Source organism: Triturus cristatus, chromosome 7 (genome assembly GCF_964204655.1).
Source record: "Triturus cristatus chromosome 7, aTriCri1.1, whole genome shotgun sequence".
NCBI classification, from domain to species: domain Eukaryota; kingdom Metazoa; phylum Chordata; class Amphibia; order Caudata; family Salamandridae; genus Triturus; species Triturus cristatus.
In genome coordinates this window covers 722,203,950-722,224,882 of record NC_140590.1, presented here as the reverse complement: position 1 = coordinate 722,224,882, position 20,933 = coordinate 722,203,950, and the positions used below count along the sequence as shown (strand labels likewise).

General features: G+C 49.4%; 1 protein-coding gene across 2 annotated transcripts in view; it reads left to right on the top strand.

Annotated features, from left to right (window-relative positions):
• RNF213 (ring finger protein 213) overlaps positions 1 to 20,933 on the top strand; it is a 2,329,248-nt gene that overhangs the window by 2,218,301 nt on the left and 90,014 nt on the right. The window lies entirely within an intron of this gene.

The window sequence follows — 20,933 nt, the reverse complement described above, 5'->3', positions numbered from 1 at the left end:
TCGAAATTAAGCCCCCGGGACTGCAAGGAAATGGAAACTAATCTACAGTGTGTGATACACTGTCCATCCTTCCCTGGAGATACCATCTCTTCTTCCTTAAGTCTTCACTTTGCCATTTTCTCTTCTACCCCTTCTTTGGCTCCCTGGTCTAGAATTTTACTTCTCACTTAGCTCTTTTTCACTTTACCACTCCATTGCTTTCTACCTCCTCTCCATTCATTCTTTCTCCATCCTTTCGTTTTTCCCTGCCTTCATTGATCAGCTTCTCTAGCTTTTCTTTGATTCATTCTGTGCTCTTTCCTCTCTTCTTTTCCACATAATGTCTCTGTTCGAGGCATATGAGCTGCAGATTGTACACTTAGCATAGATCGCCATCTGGTGTTGGGCCCGGATGTTTGCAGTTTGTTTTTCTTCTTGGACAGTCTTTGGAAGTCACGAGTTTGGTGACTCCTCCTTCGGTCCGTACTGCGCATGGGCTTCGGCTCCATCCTCAGATTGTTTTTTTCCGCCATCGGGCTCGGATGTGATACTTCGTGCTCCGGCTTCGAACTTCTACGGTTCCAGCCTCGACGGAAAATCCTCGATTCTTCGAGTTCCTTCATCATCTTCATCTCTCGAAGCGGCACTTTCTCCATCCCGTACATCGACACCGGCCTTCGGGCCCTCCGCGACTCCGGTCCCGGCCGATGGAAAGGACTCCGTTCAAAAAGTGCCCAAAATGTGGGTCTAAATTTCCCCACACCGACCTCCATCAGGTGTGTAACCTTTGCCTCTCTCCGGAACACGAGGCCAGAGACTGCCCCACCTGCAAGTCTTTTCGATCGAAGAAGACCATCCGAGATCGAAGAGCTCGACGCACCTTGGCGCACTCATCCTCTGCAGCTCCACCGGACATCTTCGGAGACGACGCCGAAGCTTCGGGGCAAACACACACCGAGCAGGAGGAAGACGTCGTCAGCGCTTCCGAGGCCGACGACTCCGACGTGGAGGACATTACACCAGCGCAGCGGGCCGTGAGTACTATGCCCCCTCCCACCCCCACGCCGAAAACCAAAGAGACTCAGGTTACTCCCTCGCCTGCCGGCCTGGGCAAAACCAAAACCAAAACTTCGATCACCCCACCTTCGGGCCCGGTGTCGAAGCTCCCAAAGTCTCATGGCAGCTCGGGATCGAGCCAGCCAACACCCGGTGCCGAAAAACAGCATCCGGCACCGAAGACAGCAAAATCCAGCTCGACTCCGAAACCACCGGTGCCGAAGCCTGGACACTCGGTGCCGACCAAACACAAACACAAATCCGTCGGCACCGATGCTCCGGCGCCGAAACATCATTCGACGCCGAAACACCCGGAGACCTCAAAAAAGCATGGCGCACACAGACCATCGAAACCCCCGGTTCCGAAATCACCGGTGCCGACAGACGACTCGACACCATTGGCTCTGTTTACACCAGACCCTTTACAAAAGACTTTGTCCAAAGATCCAAAGACTGGGCTTTTGACTTTAACTACCAAGAAAAGACGCCTTGATGCTCCGGCTCCTCCTCCTCCACCCAAAAGGAAGGACTCTGCTACTTCTCCCCTCAGAGTGCCCTCCCCACCACCGCCTCCCCTACCCCCTCCACCTCCTCCACCGCCTCCACCTCACAGGTCTCCGCCACCTGTACCTCACTACGATCCGACCCCATCCCCAGATCCGGATGATGGGGATCCGGACAATTACCCGGCGGACGCCCCAATGGATCCCACTCCACCAGGGACCCCAGATCCATGGGAGGATTACAATAACCCTGATATACCCAATGTACCTCAGGACGACCTATACCCATCAAGACCGTCTCCTCCAGAGGACTCCTTAGGGTTTCACCATTTAGTGCAGAGAGCAGCACACTACCACGGGGTGGACATGCACAGTGAACCAGTAGAAGAAGACTTCCTACTGGATACATTTGATATACAAGACAAATCCACTTCCATTTTACCCATGCTTAAGGGTGTCACCAAGCACGCTACAGAGGTGTTCAAAGACCCTGTCAGAGCCAGAGTACTGAACCCTAGAATAGAGAAGAAGTATAAGGCGGCACCCACAGACCCTGCTTACATCAAGGGCCCTGCTCCCCTAGATTCCCTAGTTGTCTCCACAGCTAGAAAGCGGGCTAACTCCCAATCCTCAGCAGATGCCCCACCGCCAGACAAAGAATCTAAACTTCTGGACGCGTCTGGTAAACGCACCGCCTCCCAAGCTGCAAACATGTGGCGCATTGCAAACACACAAGCACTGCTTGCGCGATATGATAGAGCACACTATGACGAACTAGAGGCTCTTATGCAGCACCTTCCAGAAAAATACAAGCACAAGGCTCATGACCTGATACAGGAGGGTAAACTAATTACAAACACCTCCATTAAGTGTGCCCTCGATGCAGCCGACACTGCTTCTAGGGCCATAAATACCAGTGTCCTGCTTCGCCGCCACGCCTGGCTCAGGATCTCAGGGTTCAAGCCTGAAGTCCAGGCATCCATACTCAATCACCCCTTTGACCAGGAAACACTCTTTGGGCCAAGGGTAGACGAAGCGCTCGAAAAGATGAAGAAAGACACAGACACAGCAAAGTCTATGGGGGCACTCCAAACACAAGCCTCCAAACGTTCCTTTCGACGCTCGTCCTTTCGTGGCACAGGCAGAGGCTCCTCCACCGATAACGCCTCTACCTCCTACAAGTCCCCTCCTCAAAATACCTTTTCAAAGGGCAATCAGAGAGGTGGTTACAGGGGTAACAACAATAAGGGCAGGGGCAAAACCAACAACACCCGTTCTGCCACCCCCCCCCCCCCGCACAATGACTCCCCTCCGCTCCCCCCAGACCATTCCACTCCGGTCGGGGGCAGACTACAAAACTTTATCCACGTATGGGAGTCCATAACATCGGACAAATGGGTGACCCAAATCATTCGGTCAGGGTACTGTCTCGAACTAACATCTACCCCACCCAATATCCCACCAAGGCACCGTCCAATGTCTCAAGAACATTCCACACTGCTCAAACAAGAGGTACTCTCACTCCTCCAAAAGCACGCTATAGAGCAGGTCCCCGTCAATCAACAAAATCTAGGGGTCTACTCCCTATATTTCTTAATACCAAAGAAAGACGGGACCCTCAGACCCATTCTCGACCTCCGGCCTCTAAATGCCTACATACATTCAGACCATTTTCACATGGTCACCCTACAGCAAGTCCTCCCACTCCTCTGCCAGGGAGACTTTCTCACAACCTTGGATCTGAAAGACGCATACTTTCACATTCCAATACACCCCTCTCACAGGAAATACCTCAGGTTCGTGGTGGACGGGCAACATTACCAATTCACGGTTCTCCCCTTCGGGGTCACCACCGCACCACGGGTGTTTACCAAATGCCTAGCAGTAGTAGCAGCACACCTCAGACGTCAACACATTCACGTCTTCCCTTACCTGGACGACTGGCTGATAAAAGCCGCGTCCTACGACCAATGTGTGCAACATACAAACAGCACCATCCAACTGCTCCACCAGCTAGGCTTCACGGTGAACTACCAAAAGTCCCACCTCATACCATCTCACACAAAGCAATATCTCGGGGCCACTATAGACACCTCCAAGGGTATTGCCTATCCAAACTCAGCCAGAATCACAAGCATTCAAGCCTTACGCAAAACATTCCTTCCTCAACACTCTCTTCCAGCAAGAGTGTTTATGAAGCTCATAGGAATGATGGCGTCTTGCATCTTCATAGTGCCCCATGCAAGACTCCACATGCGTCCACTTCAAGAGTGCCTAGCACAACAGTGGAACCAGGCCCAGGGTCAGCTGACGGATCTGGTGTTGGTGGACGGCCGCACACATCACTCTCTGCAGTGGTGGAACACCACAAACCTTTCCAAAGGGCGGCCGTTCCTGGACCCGGTTCCTCAGGTGACTCTAACAGCGGACGCATCCCTCTCCGGCTGGGGAGCGCACCTTCTACACCTCACCATGCAAGGTCTATGGACGCCACAGCAAAAATCGCTCCACATCAACCATCTGGAGCTCTTGGCGATCTTTCTAGCCCTAAAATCTTTCCAAAAACAGATTTCGGGCAAAGCAGTCCTCATTCGCACAGACAATATGACTGCAATGTATTATATCCAAAAACAGGGGGGGACACACTCTCCCCAGCTCTCCCGCTTAGCCCAGAGCATATGGAGATGGGCAATTCCTCAAAACATCTTTCTCCTGGCACAGCACGTTCCAGGCGTACAAAACACCATGGCAGATCTGCTCAGCAGACAAACGCAACAACTACACGAATGGGAACTGCATCCACAAGTTCTTCACCCATTCTTCCAACAATGGGGGCATCCTCAGATAGACCTCTTCGCCACCCACGAAAACAAAAAATGCCCAAGCTTCGCCGCCAGATACCCACACCCATTGTCCAAGGGCAATGCGATATGGATGAACTGGTCAGGCAGATTTGCATACGCCTTTCCACCTCTCCCACTAATTCCATTAGTGGTCAGGAAGCTACAACAGCACTCCCTCACACTCATTCTGGTAGCTCCGACGTGGGCCAGGCAGCCGTGGTACACCACGCTACTACAACTGTCAGTGGTACCACATCAAAAACTACATCTATCCCCATGCCTTCTAACCCAGAACCATGGAGAAATCAGGCACCCGGACCCAGCTCAGCTCAACCTGGCGATCTGGCTCCTGAAATCCTAGAATTCGGATACCTTAACCTTCCCCCTGATTGCATGAACATCATCATGGAAGCCAGACGTCCTACCACTGGAGCATGCTATGCCGCAAAGTGGAAAAGATTTGTAATTTACTGCCGTAACAATACAATCAACCCTCTAGATGCATCCATACAGCACATCATATGCTATCTGCTCCATCTTCACAGGTGTAACCTGGCATATTCATCCATACGCCTACACCTAGCAGCGATCGCTGCTTATCTACAAAACAGACAGCTTTTATCACTCTTCAGAGTGCCCGCTATTAAAGCCTTCATGGAAGGCCTTAAACGCGTAATTCCTCCCAGGGCACCACCTTCCCCTGTATGGAATCTAAATTTAGTTCTTACACGACTAATGGGTCCGCCCTTCGAACCAATGCACAAATGTGAGCTACAGTTTCTCACCTGGAAAGCAATTCCTTGTAGCGATCACTTCCCTTAGAAGGGTTGGTGAAATACAAGCGTTCACCATACAGGAACCCTACATACGAATGCATCACAGCAAGGTCATACTTCGCACAAATCCGAAGTTTCTGCCCAAAGTCATTTCCCCCTTCCACCTCAATCAATCAGTGGAATTACCTGTCTTCTTTCCGCAACCCCAATCTGTTGCAGAAAGGGCCTTACACACACTTGATGTGAAAAGGGCGTTGCTATACTACATACAAAGAACGCAACCCTTCAGGAAGACTAAACAATTGTTCGTTTCCTTCTCTCCACCACATAAAGGCAACCCCATTTCTAAATCAGGGATAGCTAGGTGGATTGTAAAATGCATACAAATTTGCTATCAAAAGGCAAAGAGAACATTATCTGTTCCTCCTAGAGCCCACTCTACAAGAAAGTTAGGGGCTTCTATGGCTTTTCTAGGGAATATACCCTTAGATGACATCTGCAAAGCAGCCACATGGTCTACACCGCACACCTTCACAAAACACTACTGTGTAGATGTGCATTCCAAGCAGCAAGCTAGGGTGGGCCAGGCTGTACTAAAGACACTTTTTCAAACAGCTGCAACGGATACCGGTGGTCGCCGCTAAGGTTGGGTACTGCTATGTAATCTATGCTAAGTGTACAATCTGCAGCTCATATGCCTCGAACGGAATATGCTACTTACCAGTATGCATCTGTTCTTGGCATGTAGAGCTGCAGAGTTGTACACGCCCACCCGCCTCCCCGGCTACCTGTATCCGTTCCAGTACATCTTATTTAGATACAACACATGGGTTTCTCACTGTTATTACTACGCTCCATCATTTCCCTGTTGGCGAAAAACAATCTGAGGATGGAGCCGAAGCCCATGCGCAGTACGGACCGAAGGAGGAGTCACCAAACTCGTGACTTCCAAAGACTGTCCAAGAAGAAAAACAAACTGCAAACATCCGGGCCCAACACCAGATGGCGATCTATGCTAAGTGTACAACTCTGCAGCTCTACATGCCAAGAACAGATGCATACTGGTAAGTAGCATATTCCTTCTTCTTTCCTCTTCCCATCTCGTCATGATGCTGTGTGTGGCAGTATGATCGTTTATTTGCAGTACATGCCACTGTTGTGTGTTGGCCCAAGCCAATCCAAGTTAGAAGTTTTAAAATCCCAATGAAAAGCCATTCACGAGCCAGAAGCTGCCTTGATATTTAGGCTGCATCTTTTATCCTATGAGCAAAGATACATATTTGGTGACTGTGGATGATTGCTCACACCAGCAATGCACTACCTGGCCCATCCCAGCCCTTTTATCTGAGATGGTGCCACTCTTCTTTGTGACATTGTTAGTGTGCTCAAATGGCACATGTTGGAGTTGAGGAGTGCTGTGGGTGCCCACTCAATCGGGGCTTTTGAACTCATGGTGAATGTAATGTAGTTCAAAGCTGACAGCTGAAGATTTGCTATAACAAGCAGAGAGGCAGGTGTTTGAGGGTCATGGGTATATAGTGAATTTGCATACCTGCAACTCACCCACTACTGCAGAAGCCATTGCCCTTCCAGCCAGCACACTAACTTGGTTTAAGAATGTCTTGACGAAAAGAAGGCTAGGGTCGCTGCATGAAGAAGGAAGGCGTGCGCTGGTGCGTGCCGCGCTCCTGGAAGAACTTCAGGAATGTCTCGAGCACTGCTGCTGCCGAGGAGCAGAGTGCACAGCATGTGGTGACCAGACTTCCCCGGACCTGCAAGAAGAGTGGGCCAGCACCTTACAAAGGGCGCCGAAGTGACAGCAGTAGAGGCAAGCTTTCCATCAAGATTGAGAACGGACAACCCTAATGCTAGAAACAGAAAAGGGATGACGGGATGAGCTTAATGTATGATGCAGTGTGACGGAAATTGCTGTACCTAGCTTGCTGTGTCCTTAATGTGCATCTGTTCGCGATGCCCATGGCGGGATTTGATGGCGCACTGGGGTTGCCCGGTGTGCAGATTGGGAACCACAGGCCTAACCCATTCTTAGGCAGTACAGAGTTCGAGGCAGACCAAAGGCAGGCAGGACCCCTGACACTCTTCTTCTCCTTCAACCGCATGTACCGCCTGGAAAACCGCTTTAGTTTCTCCTTGAGGAAACATACGGAGCCAGTTGGAGAGGCATCGTCCTGTCTGAAGATGGACTAGTGAGGACTACAAATCATAGAAAGTGGATATTATCTTCCCTTCCAGCAGAACCCCGTAACTCTCCCAGATCCCTCTACCTCAGTCTCTCCATTCAGAGGGTCACGCTCAAATTTTCCAACAGAGGGTGGCCACACTATTGTAAAAAAAAAAGAAAAAAGGAGCTGTAGAGTAGGTCTAAGAGCAGGGAAGCAGTGTGACTCACATTAGTTCCTGGTTTCCAGGAGGCAGGTTGTCTGCTTTTGCTCCTGGACCTCAGGAAATATGGAATCCATGTAATTCATTGACTCTTACGGCCTGCTGGACTCTACTCAGTATGGTTTTAGAAATGCACATACTACGGAGACAGCATTGGTAGCAGCTTCGGACAAGCCTAGATCAATCGTAGATGGGGGCAACAAGGCCACACTGATAATATTGGATCTCTCTGCGGCCTTTGATATGGTCAGTCATACCATTCCGATTCACCAGCTTGCCAAGTTAGGGGTAAGCAGCCTTGCCCTCAGCCTGATAAAATCCTTCTGCCAGAGAGAGTGCAGCATGTTGCATTAGAACAGTTCATTTCTGATCAGTTCTGCCTGCCATTTTGAGTGCCTCAGGGCTCCTCACTGAGCCCTATGCTGTTCAATCTTTACATCAGGATGATCAAATAATTTGGTTTTTGATGGAGTCTTACGCCGATGAATACCAAATAGTGGTATTAATGTTGACCAATCCCAAAGACACCACCTCAAGATGTCTCAAATTGTCTAAAGCTTAACTTCGAAAAAACTGAGTTTCTTCTCCTGGGCTCAGACACGTTATTTTGGTCACCAAGTTGGTGACCTCAGGAAATGGGGGAACTTACCATGCCAGTCCGGAAATGAAGAACCTAGGGATTGTCTTTGAAAATAAACTTAACTTTGAAGATCAGGTTAATTTCCTTGTGTCATCAGTATTCTTCACATTAAAAATAATAAGGAACATTTGCCCCTTCATACCTGCCTGCATATCTTCAGAAAACAGTGGTTACCTCTCTTGCCCTGTCCAAACTGGATTATGGGCATGCCCTATTCTTGGGCATCCAGAAAATATTTCTTCATAAACTGCAGAAACTACAGAATGCATCGGCCTGACTTTTGTCAGGAATCTCAAAATATCATTGTGTCTCAGGAACTGATCAAGCTACACTAGCTTCCTGCGACAGAGGGTAGAGTTTAAGGCCCTCTGTTTAGCCTTTAAGGCCCTGCACAACATCAACCCAGGCTATCTCCTGGACAGATTTATTTAGTATGCTCCATTTAGAAAACTTAGTTCCTCGGAATCCAAGTGTTTAGCGCTACCAAGGACCAAACGAGCATCATGGGGAGGCAGAAGCTTTCTGCTGAGGACAGCAAAGCTATGGAACTCTCTCCCATGGCACTAAACAACTGCTCAGAACTCCTGTCCTTTAAGAGATCTCTCTAGATGAGGCTCTTTAATCATTGAGCAGCACTATTTTAAGGTTCTCATCAACATCAGTTGCAGTGCCAAGACCGCCCCGAGGCATTGGAGCACAATATCAAATTAAAATCAAATCAGTCTAGAATAACTGGCATTGCATTTCAGAGATGCTCACAAGTGCCAAGCGTAAGGAGGCAGTTGGATACAGGAGCAGGGACTTTATTAAGGATCAAGATACAAGTAATGGAAACCCACTTTACCAGGACCTAGGCTGTAATCCGCTCAGCTCAAGCTGTGGACAGAATCACCAAATGACGGAAATTAAACACTCAGTATAATAATATCACACATTTCACATGTTGCACAACATTTTAAGCCAAGCTAAAACGGAAGACACACCCTAGAACAGGAAGAAGACACCACATTTGACTTGGCTAAGTCTGCCCAATTCCCACATGGAGCTCCCACAGCTTCCGATGTTCATCGGGGCATTACTAGACACAACATCTCTCCAAGCTTGCCCTCTTCCTGAGTGGATCCAGGACAATCAGGATATAAATCTGAAATGTTGGCATGGAGCTCAAGTACCAGTTGTAAAGGTTCTCCAACTGCTAGGTCTTCTGGCTTCCTGCATCCTAGTGGTCAATCATGCACGCTGGCACATAACGGCTCTCCATTGGGGTCCGCCTGCCCTGGATTCAGTATGGGAGCAGTCTGACAGACATCATCAGGACCCCTCATACCTTCTCTGGTGGGCAATAGAGGAAAATCTGTCAGGAGGGAAGTCATTTTCCCTACCAACGTAGGAAGCTGGCTCGGTATATACTATACCAAAGTGAGGTATAGTGTGCACAGAGTCCAGTGGATCCTCAAAGGTAGACAGAGGTAAAGTTAGATAGCACCTCACTCTCTATTTGTGGTTGTGGTTGAGCAGTAAGGCAGTATCAGAGGACAGTGTTAAGCATTTGTTGTACACATTCAGTCAGCAAATGAATTCACATACTCAAAGACTTAACTTCAGACCAATTGTTTTTGTTTGAAATATTATTTTAGTTATTTTATTTTCTAGAACCAAGCAAGCCTGGCACAGTTAAGCAATAAATACTTTACAGTAGTAATGCAATTGAAATACAGTTTGAATGATAATTGTATATGCACTTTGGTTTGATTTACAGTATGGATGCAGAGAAATGCAATACTTATTAAATGCAGTACATAGACTTGAATATGCTTTTTAGTAAAATAGCAGGTAAGTAACTTTTGAGATTACTAGGCTTACACAGAGTAGTATACCTAGATACTACTCGGGGACATTTCCTGACAACAGGTAAGTAAAATCGTTTTTGTTAGATTATGCGATTTTAAAGAATTCCTTTAGTTTCTCAAACTCCACACTTAAAACTTTTCACAGAAAAACAGTCAATGTTATCCTATGGAGCAAAATGGTGTTATCTGTTTTGAGGTAAGTATTTGGTAGTGGGAGTTGAGGTTCTGGGGGTAGACTGAGAGGTCCACCAGGGTCAAGGATGCGCTCTAGTTGCACCCTCAGCGGCACTAGGGCGTCCGGGTGCAGAGTGCTGAGGCCCAATGTTATCCAGTGGGGGATAGGGGGCTTCGGGTTGGTGGCTGCTGGCAAGCAGGCCACTTGGTTGTGGGAGCAAAGCTCCTGGACTTTAGCTCAGGGCAAACGGGGAAACAAAGTAGCACCAAAGGTACACCCTCAGCTGCACTAGGGCGGCCGGGTGCTTTTTCGACGTTGGGCGTCCTGTTGTTTTCAATAGGGAACCTCCGGTCTGCAAAGGCACTGCAGGCTTGGGGACGAAGGTCTTCTGGGTGCGACCACAACTTTGAGGGGTAAGTTGGGAAGTTAGGGGTTGGTTAGGCACTGTCGGTCTGGGCACCCAAGGCCGTGGGGCATCGGATGCAGGGGTGCCTTTGGGGCCGGATCTTCTTACCAACTCCTGGTTGTGGTTGGGTGGACCTTCTGGATTTAGGCTGCAGGTGTCGGCTGGAGGCTTGAGGCAGGCCAGGGGTCACCAGATTTCTGGTCGGCATCGCCAGGGTGTCCTCCTCTGGGTGTTTGCCCGCTCGGGCCGTGGACGGCGGGTGCAGAGTGGGGCGGGTTCAGTGTCCGGCCGGAGCCAGCGGTTGCAGATGAACAAATCCGGTGTTCATGGGAGACAGAGTCTTTGTGGTAGAAGCCAGGCAGGTCCTCTGGGATGTTTGTGGTTGCTGGCTGCAGGACACACCGGAGTTTCGCAGGAGCAGGTTCGAGGGGGAGGCAGGCCGCTACGGCTGGGGCCAAGTCAGTGGGGGTCTTCCTCCTGCTAGCTGCTGTGTGGCTGTTCGGTCCTTCATCTTTTCTTGTTGATTCTTCTTGTCTGAGGAAGCAAGGTTCAGGGGTGCCCCTAAATACTAGATTTAGCGGTGTTACAGGTAGGTAAAAGGCATGGATCAATGTGTCCCTTCCCCCTATTATGCCACCCTCCAGTGGAAGGGGGGCATGAGCCTGTCCCTGGTTGTCTGAGTCGCTTCATCTTCAAGATGGTGTGGACTGAGAGATGTGCTTCACCTTGCCTCCCCCCCCCCCCCCCCCCGAGGGGTGTAGTTGGCAGAGGTGGGCACACCTCTCTTCCTCACTTGTTTTTCCCACCAGTTCTCCCACCCAAAGTGGGGGTCAGAACCAGTGGGGACCCTTTGCTGAGAGCAGCAAGTAGCTTGGGGAAGCACACAAAGGCAGCAAGCCTTTGAAGCTTCCCCTTCATGAACCCTGCCCATCCTGGGGGAGGAGGCTTGGCACCTCATCCCAGGATGTGCATTGTTTCAGGCCCCAGAGAACAGCAGGCTTGCGACCCAGGGGTCCAGAAACAAGTCTGGTGGTGGCAGCTGAAAGCAGCCACTCAGCCTGGACACTAGTGGTAGGTTAGCTTTCAGGGGGCATCTATAAGATGCCCTCTGTGTGCATTTTTCATTAAATCCCACACTGGCATCGGTGTGGGTTTAATGTGCTGAGAAGTTTGATACCAAACTTTTCAGTTTTCAGTGTAGCCATTATGGTGCTGTGGGGTTCATAATGACAAACTCCTTATACTCTTAATGGCAGCACTGCACTTACAATGTCTAAGAATGGATTTAGACACTGTAGGGGTACAGGGCTCATGCACCTGGACTCTCACCACTGGTATAGTGCCCCCAGTAGGGGTGTGACTGATCTATGCCAGGGCAGTGAGTTGCAGGCATGGCACACAGGGATGTGTGCCATGTCGACTCTTCACTTTGTTTTGCACCAAAACACGCCGCCTGCAAAGTCAGTGTGTGTGTGTGTTAAGGTACTGGACCTCTAAGGGTGGCACAATAAGTGCTGCAGTCCTTTGAGGCCTTCTATGGTCACAGTGCCCTGGGTACCTGTGGTACCATTTACCAGGGCCTGACCTGTGGCCAGAGATGCCAATTGGGGTTAGGCTTAAATGCAGTCTTAGGGAAAGACCATAGGCCCTGGGTACCTGATTAGCAGGAGTCCAGGGCACACTCAGTCAAAGCACATCAGCAATTCAGCAAAAAGTGGGGGCAACCATGCAGCAAGAGGGCGCTTTCTCACAACCACCAGCAGAGGTAACAGTAGTAAATTGCATATGGAGAAGCTGGAATTCAGATGCCTGTTGGAAGCTGGTGCTGTATATACCATACCAAAGTAAGATATAGTGTGCACAGACTCCACGGAGTCCCCAGAGTTATAGCAGAGGCTAAATTAGGTAAGCTCTCTTTGTGGTAGTGTGGACGAGCAGTTAGGCTTATCCAGAGGGTTTTTTAAGCATTTATAGCATCCACTCAATCAAGCCTGATGCACACACTCAGAGACTGAATCCAGACCAATTGGTTAAGTATAAAAAAGGTATATCTGTATTCTAGTTCTAGAACTAAGCAGGACTTGGTACAGGTAGGTAAACTAAACTTTCAATTGTAAACCTTGACACAGAAATGCATTTGAGGATGGATTTGCAATTGTTACAGGTTGGCATCACGTTATAACACAGTTTGAATTGTACAGTACTTACTTTTAGAATACTTTTTAGTTACTTTTAGATTACTTTGAATACTGGGGGTGGTATGCCTAGATACCACAACTATGAATCTCAAAATTAAAGGTAAGTAAGACTTTTATTTGGCTTTGAGTTAAAGTTTCTATTTTCCCGTTCTACACAACAGTTCAACGATAACATTTTGGGCCCAAAATCTCATAACATGGGTTCCTATGGGAATTTTTTTTTATCGGTTTTGCAGGTATGTTAACATCATACAAGTGGGAGTTTTGTGGGAGAGGACCAAGGGTCCCCAAGGTCTAGATAGACACTATTGTTGCACCACCAGTGGCACTGGGGAGGCCGTGTGCAGAGTGCAGGGCCCAATGTTAGCCAATAGGGCTAAAGGGGACTCGGTTAGGGACTCCTTAAGAGCAGGCCACTCGGTGTGGGAGCAAAGCTCCTGGGGTTAAGGTCAGCACTGCAGGGGAAAACGACCAGCACAAGAGCTGCTCCACCAGCGGCACTGGTGCAGCTGGGTGAAGGGTGCCAAGGAGACGTTGGGGACACTGTGCTTTTCAAGGGAGACCTTCGGTTTGGCAAAGTTCCTGCAGGGTCAGGCAGAGAGACTTCCTGAAGGCGACCACTGGCTGGAGTGGTAAATTGGGTTCTAGGGGGATGCCTGGACACAATTGGGGGGGGGGGGCACACAAGGGCGTGGGGCATCGGGTGCAGGGGTGACTTCTGGTGTTGGGTTTTCTTACCAGCTCCGGTTGCTGTCGGGGCACACTTCAGGTTGAGGCTGCAGGCATCGGCTTGAGGGAGGTTGGGGCTCAGCAGATCCCAGGTCGTGATCGTTGGGGTAACCTCCTCGTGATGTTGGGACACTAACTCGGGCCGTGGTTGTTGGGTGCAGAGTGGTGCAGAATCATAGAGAAACCGGAATCTGGTCTTGGAGTCATTGTTGAGCAAATATGGTGTTCACGTAAGACCAAGTCTGTTAGGTGAGTACAGGGCAGATCCTCCGGGCACTGGATGGCTGCTGGACACGACGGTTTCTCTGCTGTAGGCAGGTCAAAGGCCGACAAGCTGCCAGGGCTGAGGTCAAAGTAGTAGTTGTCCCCTTCTTCCTGGGTCAGCACGGCTCTTCGGTGCTTCTTCTTTCTTCCTAGAACCTTAGGAGGCAAGGTTCAGAGTTGCCCCTAAATACTAGATCTGAAAGAGACAGTTAGTTATAGATTTCTTACCTTAGAATTTCCCCCAGGCGTCAGACTGGATCCGTAGAGTTTTTTCTTAGCAGTACCCCTGCGTGCCGATGGGTAGCGTTGGTCGGCTTCACATCTGTCGTTGGCATCATGGTCACCGGGATGACATTGCGATGCCTATTTAGACGCTGCCCCTGCGCGCTGTTGTCTGTTCTTTCTCTTTCTGTGCCAGCCTTGCACCGGAGAGCCACCCCTAGTCACTTAACTAACTTTTTTCAACGTTTTTTCAACTACTTTTTGAGTCTATTGACTCCTGGTGTGCGAGGGATGTCCCAACGATGGACCAGGTTCGAGCCTTGCGGCTCCTGTCACAAACTGATGTCTGTGACGGATCCACAGCTTGTGTGCCTTTCATGGACTGAGCGCAACCACAATCTGAAGTTGTGCTCCGACTGCCGGGCCATGAATCTAAAGTCTTTGCAGGAGCGGTCCCAAAAGATATTGGAGGCCCGGCGGTCAGCTCCGCGTCATTCCCTATCCCGGTCTTGTTCGAGAGTAAGGTCTCAAGACCGCTCAAGGAGCCACCACACCTCGTCGCACTCAAAGTCTTCGAGATCTTTGGGTAAGTTGAAGAAGAAGAAGGTGAAGAAGCAGCGACGCTCTTCTCCTTTTCCTTGTCAGTCGGCTGACGCGACGTGGGACAGGGAGCGTCGTCGCGCTAAGGCTCCGTCTCCGGTGCCTGATTCAGGGACGAGACTGCGCATCCCCCGTTTCCGGGAGCATGAGTATCCCTGCCCAACCTCAGTCATTTTACCAAGCCCTCCATCCCATTTTTGGGCAGCCCAACTCCGCCTGCGTGCCTTCGGGCCCCACGGAGCCGGTCGGGGGTCCTGGGCTTTTGATGCTGGTGGCTTCGGGCCTGGCACTGGAGTACCCCTGGGGATCCGGTCCTGAATCCGGATCGACGCTGGTCGATCTCACTCGACCTTCCCAGGTGCCAATGCCAGCACGAGCCATGCTCTCGGTCGGTGCCGCAATCATCCTCACCCCCGAGATGGAGCCAGACCGGAGCAAACCGACATCGGATATGATACCGGTGGGTACGTTTGTTCCCCTGTTCATTCCTGGAAAGTGATGGCGGTGGCCGCAGATCATCTGCGCAGGTCAGGGGTTCCAGTCTTTCCCTATCTCGATGACTGGATGTTGAAGGCGAGTTCGCCCCAGGCTGTCGTATCCTACCTCCAGACTACTGCAGACCTCTGCCTTGTTGGGGTTCACTATCAAATTCTGAAGTCGCACCTGACTCCCTCTCAGACGCTCCCTTTCATCTGAGCTGTTCTGGACACAGTGCAGTTTCGGGCCTACTCTCCCGAGCAGCGAGTCCAGGATATTTAGGCTAAGATACCGATGTTTCAGCCTCTTTCCCGGATTTCGGTGAGAATGACCCTAAGGCTGCTGGGCCTCATGGCCTCCAGCATCCTACTGGTGGATCATGCCAAGTGGCATATGCGGACTCTGCAGTGGGACCTGAAGTTCCAGTGGGCGCAGCATCAGTGGAATCCTTCCGACTACTTCCAGATCTCGAAGGCAACTGCACAACAACTGCAGTGGTGGTTAACAAACCAAGATTGGGTCAGAGGCAGATCCCTCTCCCTTCCCCAACCAGGCCTAACAGTTGTGACTGATGCATCACTCCTGGGATGGGGCAGCCACCTGGGAGAGGCGGAGATCAGAGGAGTCTGATATCCGGCCGAGTCCGGGCTACATATCAACCTGTTGGAGCGCCAGGCGATTCGCCTGCCACTGAAAGCATTCCTTACCTCCCTCAAGGGGAAAGTAGTGCAGGTGTTCACAGAAAACACCACCGCCATATGGTACTGCAACAAACAGGGCAGGGTGGCGTCGTGGACCCTATGTCAAGAGGCCCTTCGCCATGGCTGGAACATCAGGACATGACCGTGGTGGTTCAACACCTGGCAGGTTCTCTGAATGCCAAGACGGATGAACTCAGCAGTCAGTGCCTGGTAGATCACGACTGGCGTCTTCACTCAAAGGTGGTGCAAAATCTCAGCGGTGGGGAGAGCCTTGGTTAGATCTGTTCACCACCGAAGAGAATGTGCAATCTCAGCAGTTTCGCACGTTTGAATTTCCCAGGCGGCACTCGCTCGGCGACTCTTTTCGTCGCAAGTGGAACAGCGGCCTCCTGTACGCCTTTCCACCTGTACCACTTCTGCCCTGAGTGCTGAAGAAGATCAAGCGTGAATGGGCCCAAGTCATTCTTGTGTCTGCGTACTGGGCACGAAGAGTCTGGTACCCCGAGCTCCTGAGCATGGCCATCGATCCTCCGATCAGACTGCCCCTTCGGGAGGATCTTCTGTCACATTAACAGGGGAGAGTCCTCCACCCGAACTTGTGAAGCCTCCACCTCATTGCGTGGTGATGCTGTGGTGACAGTTGACCGCTTTTAACTTTCCGCCTGAAGTCTGTAACTTCATCTTGGCAGCCAGGCGTCCCTCCACTAAAACGGTATAGACCGGTCGATGGAATCATTTTGTGGCATGGTGCGCAGCAAAGGCTGTGGATTCCCTTTCTGCCCCTCCCTCTGAGGTTCTTTTGTTAATCCTTTCCTTGGCCCAACAGGGCTCTGCTCTGGGCACCCTTAAATGCTGTCTTGCTGCTTTCCTTCGGCTACCAGATAAGCCCTCATTGTTCAAGTCCCCTATTGTAAACAGATACTTTAAGGGCATTATTCATCTCCTTCCACCATCTCCGGTCATAATGCGCCAGTGGGACTTGAACCTTGTCTTAACTTATCTTATGTGCGCTCCTTTTGAGCCTCTTCACAACTGTCCTCTCAGGCTCCTCACTCTGAAGACTGCCTTTCTTGTTGCCATCACCTCTGCTCGCAGGGTGAGTGAGCTTCAGGCTCTTTCTTCTAAGCTCCCTTCTCTGTGCATCCGGACAAAGTGGCGCTTAGGACGAGACCCTCAATCATTCCTAAAGTAGTTACACCTTTTCACATAGGACAAACTATCACTCTGCTCACCTTTTTTCCACCTCAGCACCCTTCCAAGCAAGAGGAGAGACTCCATTGTCTGGGCCCAAAACGTATGCTGTCCTTCTAGCTTGACCACACTAAAGATTTCCGGGTGGACGATCAACTCTTCGTTGGCTATGTGGGTGCCAAAAAAGGTCAGGCTGTCCAAAAGCATACCATCTCCCGGATACACCCACTATTATACCACCCGCATGAGCCTCTCCCTAATTGGCTGAGTCCCCACATCTTCAAGATGGAGGGGACTGAGATGTGTGCTTCACTTTGCCTCCCCCACCTGAAGGGTGGGGTTGGCAAAGGTGGGCACACCTCTCTTCCTAGCTTGGTTTTCCCACTGATTCCTTCACCCAAAGTGTTGGGCAGAACCGGTGGGAGTCAGTTGCTGGGGCAGCAAAAGGCAGGAACAGCTTCCAAAGGCTACATGCCTTTGACACTTCCCCTGTGTGGACCCAGTCTATCCTGGGGGAGGAGGTATGACCACTCTGCCAAGGATTGGCTTTGTCTCTGGACCCAGAGAGTGGAGGGTCTCGACCCAGGGGTCCAGAAACCTGTCTTGTAGTGGCAAATGTCGGGCAGCCATTCAGGAACCACATCAGGGCTGGTCGTATTTAAGAGGGCATCTCTAAGATACCCTCTGAGAGCATTTTATATTAAACCCCACACTGGAATCCGTGTGGAATTAATGTGCTGAGAAGTTTGGTAGCAAACTTCCCAGGTTTTAGTAAAGCCATTATGGAGCTGTGGAGTTTGCAATGACCAACTCCCAGACCATATACTCTTTATGGCTTTACTACACTTAAAATGTCTAAGAATGGACTTAGACACTATAGGGGTGCAGGGCTCATGCCACTGTACCCTCACCTGAGGGCAATTTCACCCTGCTAGAGGGGTGACTTACCTCTGCATCAGGCAGTGGGTTGTAGGCATGGCACCCAGGGATGTGTGCCATGTCGATTCTTCACTGTTCTCTGCACCAAAACATGCAGGGCCTCTAAGGATGGCACAATAGATGCTGCAGCCCTTACAGTCCTTCCCTGGTCACAGTGCCCTTGGTTCCCATGGTACCTCCTACAAGGTGCTTACCTGTGGCCAGAGATGCTCCAATTGTGGGTACAAAGGTACAGGTTTGGGAAATAACACAGACCCTGGGAACCTGATTGGTAGGGACCCAGGGCACATCAAGTCAGGTTGCATCAGATGTTAGGCAAAAAGTGGGGAGTAACCAAGCAAAAAGTGGCACTTCCCTACAAGGCCTCTTTGTCTCCAGACTACAAAAAAACCATACACTACTTTGCTCGAGCTGAGGGGGATTTGCATAGGATTAAAGGCTCTCCTGACCACCATTTGTGGTAGATTAGCCCAGATCATGACAGACAAAAAGACCGCGATATGTTATGTGAACAAGCAATGGCGTATTTTCTTTGCCGGGAGTTTCTGAAACTTTGAACCTGGGCACAAGTGCATGGATTGTAGCTGGTTTCCTGCATCTGGCAGGCTCTTTGACCACAAGAGCTGACTGCCTGAGTCAGCATCATCTTGCATCTCGCCTCTCTATCTGGAGGTGGTACAGGATATCTTCAGTCAGGTGGGGCATTTCTAGATGGACCTTTTCCCCACTCTTGGGAATGCACACTGCCTACAGTAACATGCACTCCAGTTTCTGTTTCAGGGAGCCTTTGAGAATGTGTTTTGGTTGTGTTTTGGTTTCCCATATCTTTGATACCTTCGCTCTTGAGGAAACTACGCCTGTACCAAGCTGAAGTCATCCTTGTCAATCCGGACTGGCCAAGTAGATTCTCTGAGACTCTCCCTGTGTTTCCCACTCCACCTGCCGCTCTTGACAGACCTCCTCTAATAATGGGAGCGGAATGGTCTGGTCCAACATCCCAAAGTCCAGAACCTCTACCTTCATACTTGGAGATTGAACAGGAACAACTGTTCTCTCTCGGGGAATCTCCATTGATAATCATAAGCACTAAATAGTCCTGTCCATGTGCCGGAAGCCCAGAGCACTTCTTTACAATATATTTTTAAGTGTAGATGTTTGCCTTTCTTCAGGAAGGCCTCGATAAGCACCTAAGTTATTAAATGTTGTGCAGCCTTTAAATGAGTCTATATTAACCAATTGCTTTCATTTGCATTTAGAAAACAGGAAAATTATCAGGAGCTGTCCTTATAAATCTCATTCACAAACCTTTTTTTAAAGGAAAATAGCAAAGTAGGAAGAAGACAATGTAGATTTGTAGGCTGCAACTCTGCAGATATAAAAACAGACTATGCCTTTAAGGGCGCTCACATCTCACCAATATCTCATCATGCCCAGTAGGTGGCAGTTCCCGCAGTTCTCTTTTTACCGGGCAAACGCAGCATTACTTTGGGAAACAGACTGTCTATATAATCTTTGTCTCTTCCACGGGCGAGGAGGCTGGGATGCTTATGATTTCAATGGAGATTCCCCTGAGAGAGAACTAGAATGACAAGCAAGAAACCATTCCTTCTTTCTTATGAGATTCTCAATAGATAAACATAAGCACTGAATAGAGTAGCAAGCCCGATACTACAAACTGCAGTGGAATAGAAAAGAGACGACCCATAGAGAAAACTAAGCAAATAGATTACTCAGGGAAGCCTGTCCTACTTGAGCATCTTTTCTCACATCTCAGCCCAAAAAATAGCGTTTGGTAAAATGTGAACTGATCTCCACATAGCTGCTTTGCATATTTTAGCAATGGGAATTATAGTGATAAAGCCTCATTTATTGGCTGGAAAACATTTAATAACTTAAGGGCTTATCCAGGCCTTCCTTAAGAAAGGCAAACATTTACACTTAAGAATATATATATATATTGTAAGGAAGTGCCCCGGGATCTGCTGCACATAATCTGGATTATTCGGTGCTTTGATTTCAGTTGAGATTCTCATGAGAGAGAACTAGGATTACAGGTAAGGAACCATTCAGTCTTTTTTTGCCTGCTGCTAGAAGTGCTTGATGTTGTTTGGTTAGCTAGTTACTCCTCCAAGAAATCGGTTTGCACCAGGCAGGGAAACTGCTTCATTGCCAAGTGTGTGATGTTGTACATTTTGTCCTTTAGTTGATCCAGTAGGGTTATGCAGTGGAGATGGTGTTAAAGGTACTGCTTCAGTTTTCTTTACATTTTCAACCCTGTCTGTTGATTTCAGAAGGTTCATGCCGTTTCAGTTCATTATTCCCCAATGGCACCTTAAATTGGTTCTAACCTTTCTAATGAAGATTCTGTTTGAACTGTCACACATCTGCCAGTCGCTGCTTTTGACACTGAAAACTTGTTTTTGTGAACATCATGTCAGCTTTGCGCATCAGGTGCTTTTTGTCTGCCTTTACCTAATTCTAACCAGGCAAAGTGGTACTCCGGACCAAAGAGGCTTTGTTATCGAAGGCGTTGGCAGGTATTGACCCTGTTTCATATGGGGCAGTCTATCATACTTCTCACATTTTATCCCCTACCGATCCCACCAAGGAAGCAGAGAGGTTACAGCTGCTTTACCCTTGTAGAGCTGTGAGCTTTTTATATTGACCAGAGGAAGGAGTTTAGGTCTGATGATCAGCATTTTCTTTTGGAATGTTTGTTGGCAAAAAGAAGGTCAAGGGAGCCCGAAAAGGGACTCATCTCGATGGATTGTCTTCTGTATTGAGATCTCTACTTCCTTGCTAAAAAAAGGACCACTATAAGGAATCCAGAAGAGTGCCCTTAACAGACATATTTTGCACAGTGACATGGGCTTTCCTTCACATTTTTTCAAGCACTATTGTTTGGAATGGGGATGGCCAGTTTGGTCATTCTGTGCATTAGGATTTCCTGGTCTGACCATTCCTTCAGGCCCACCGTGTGG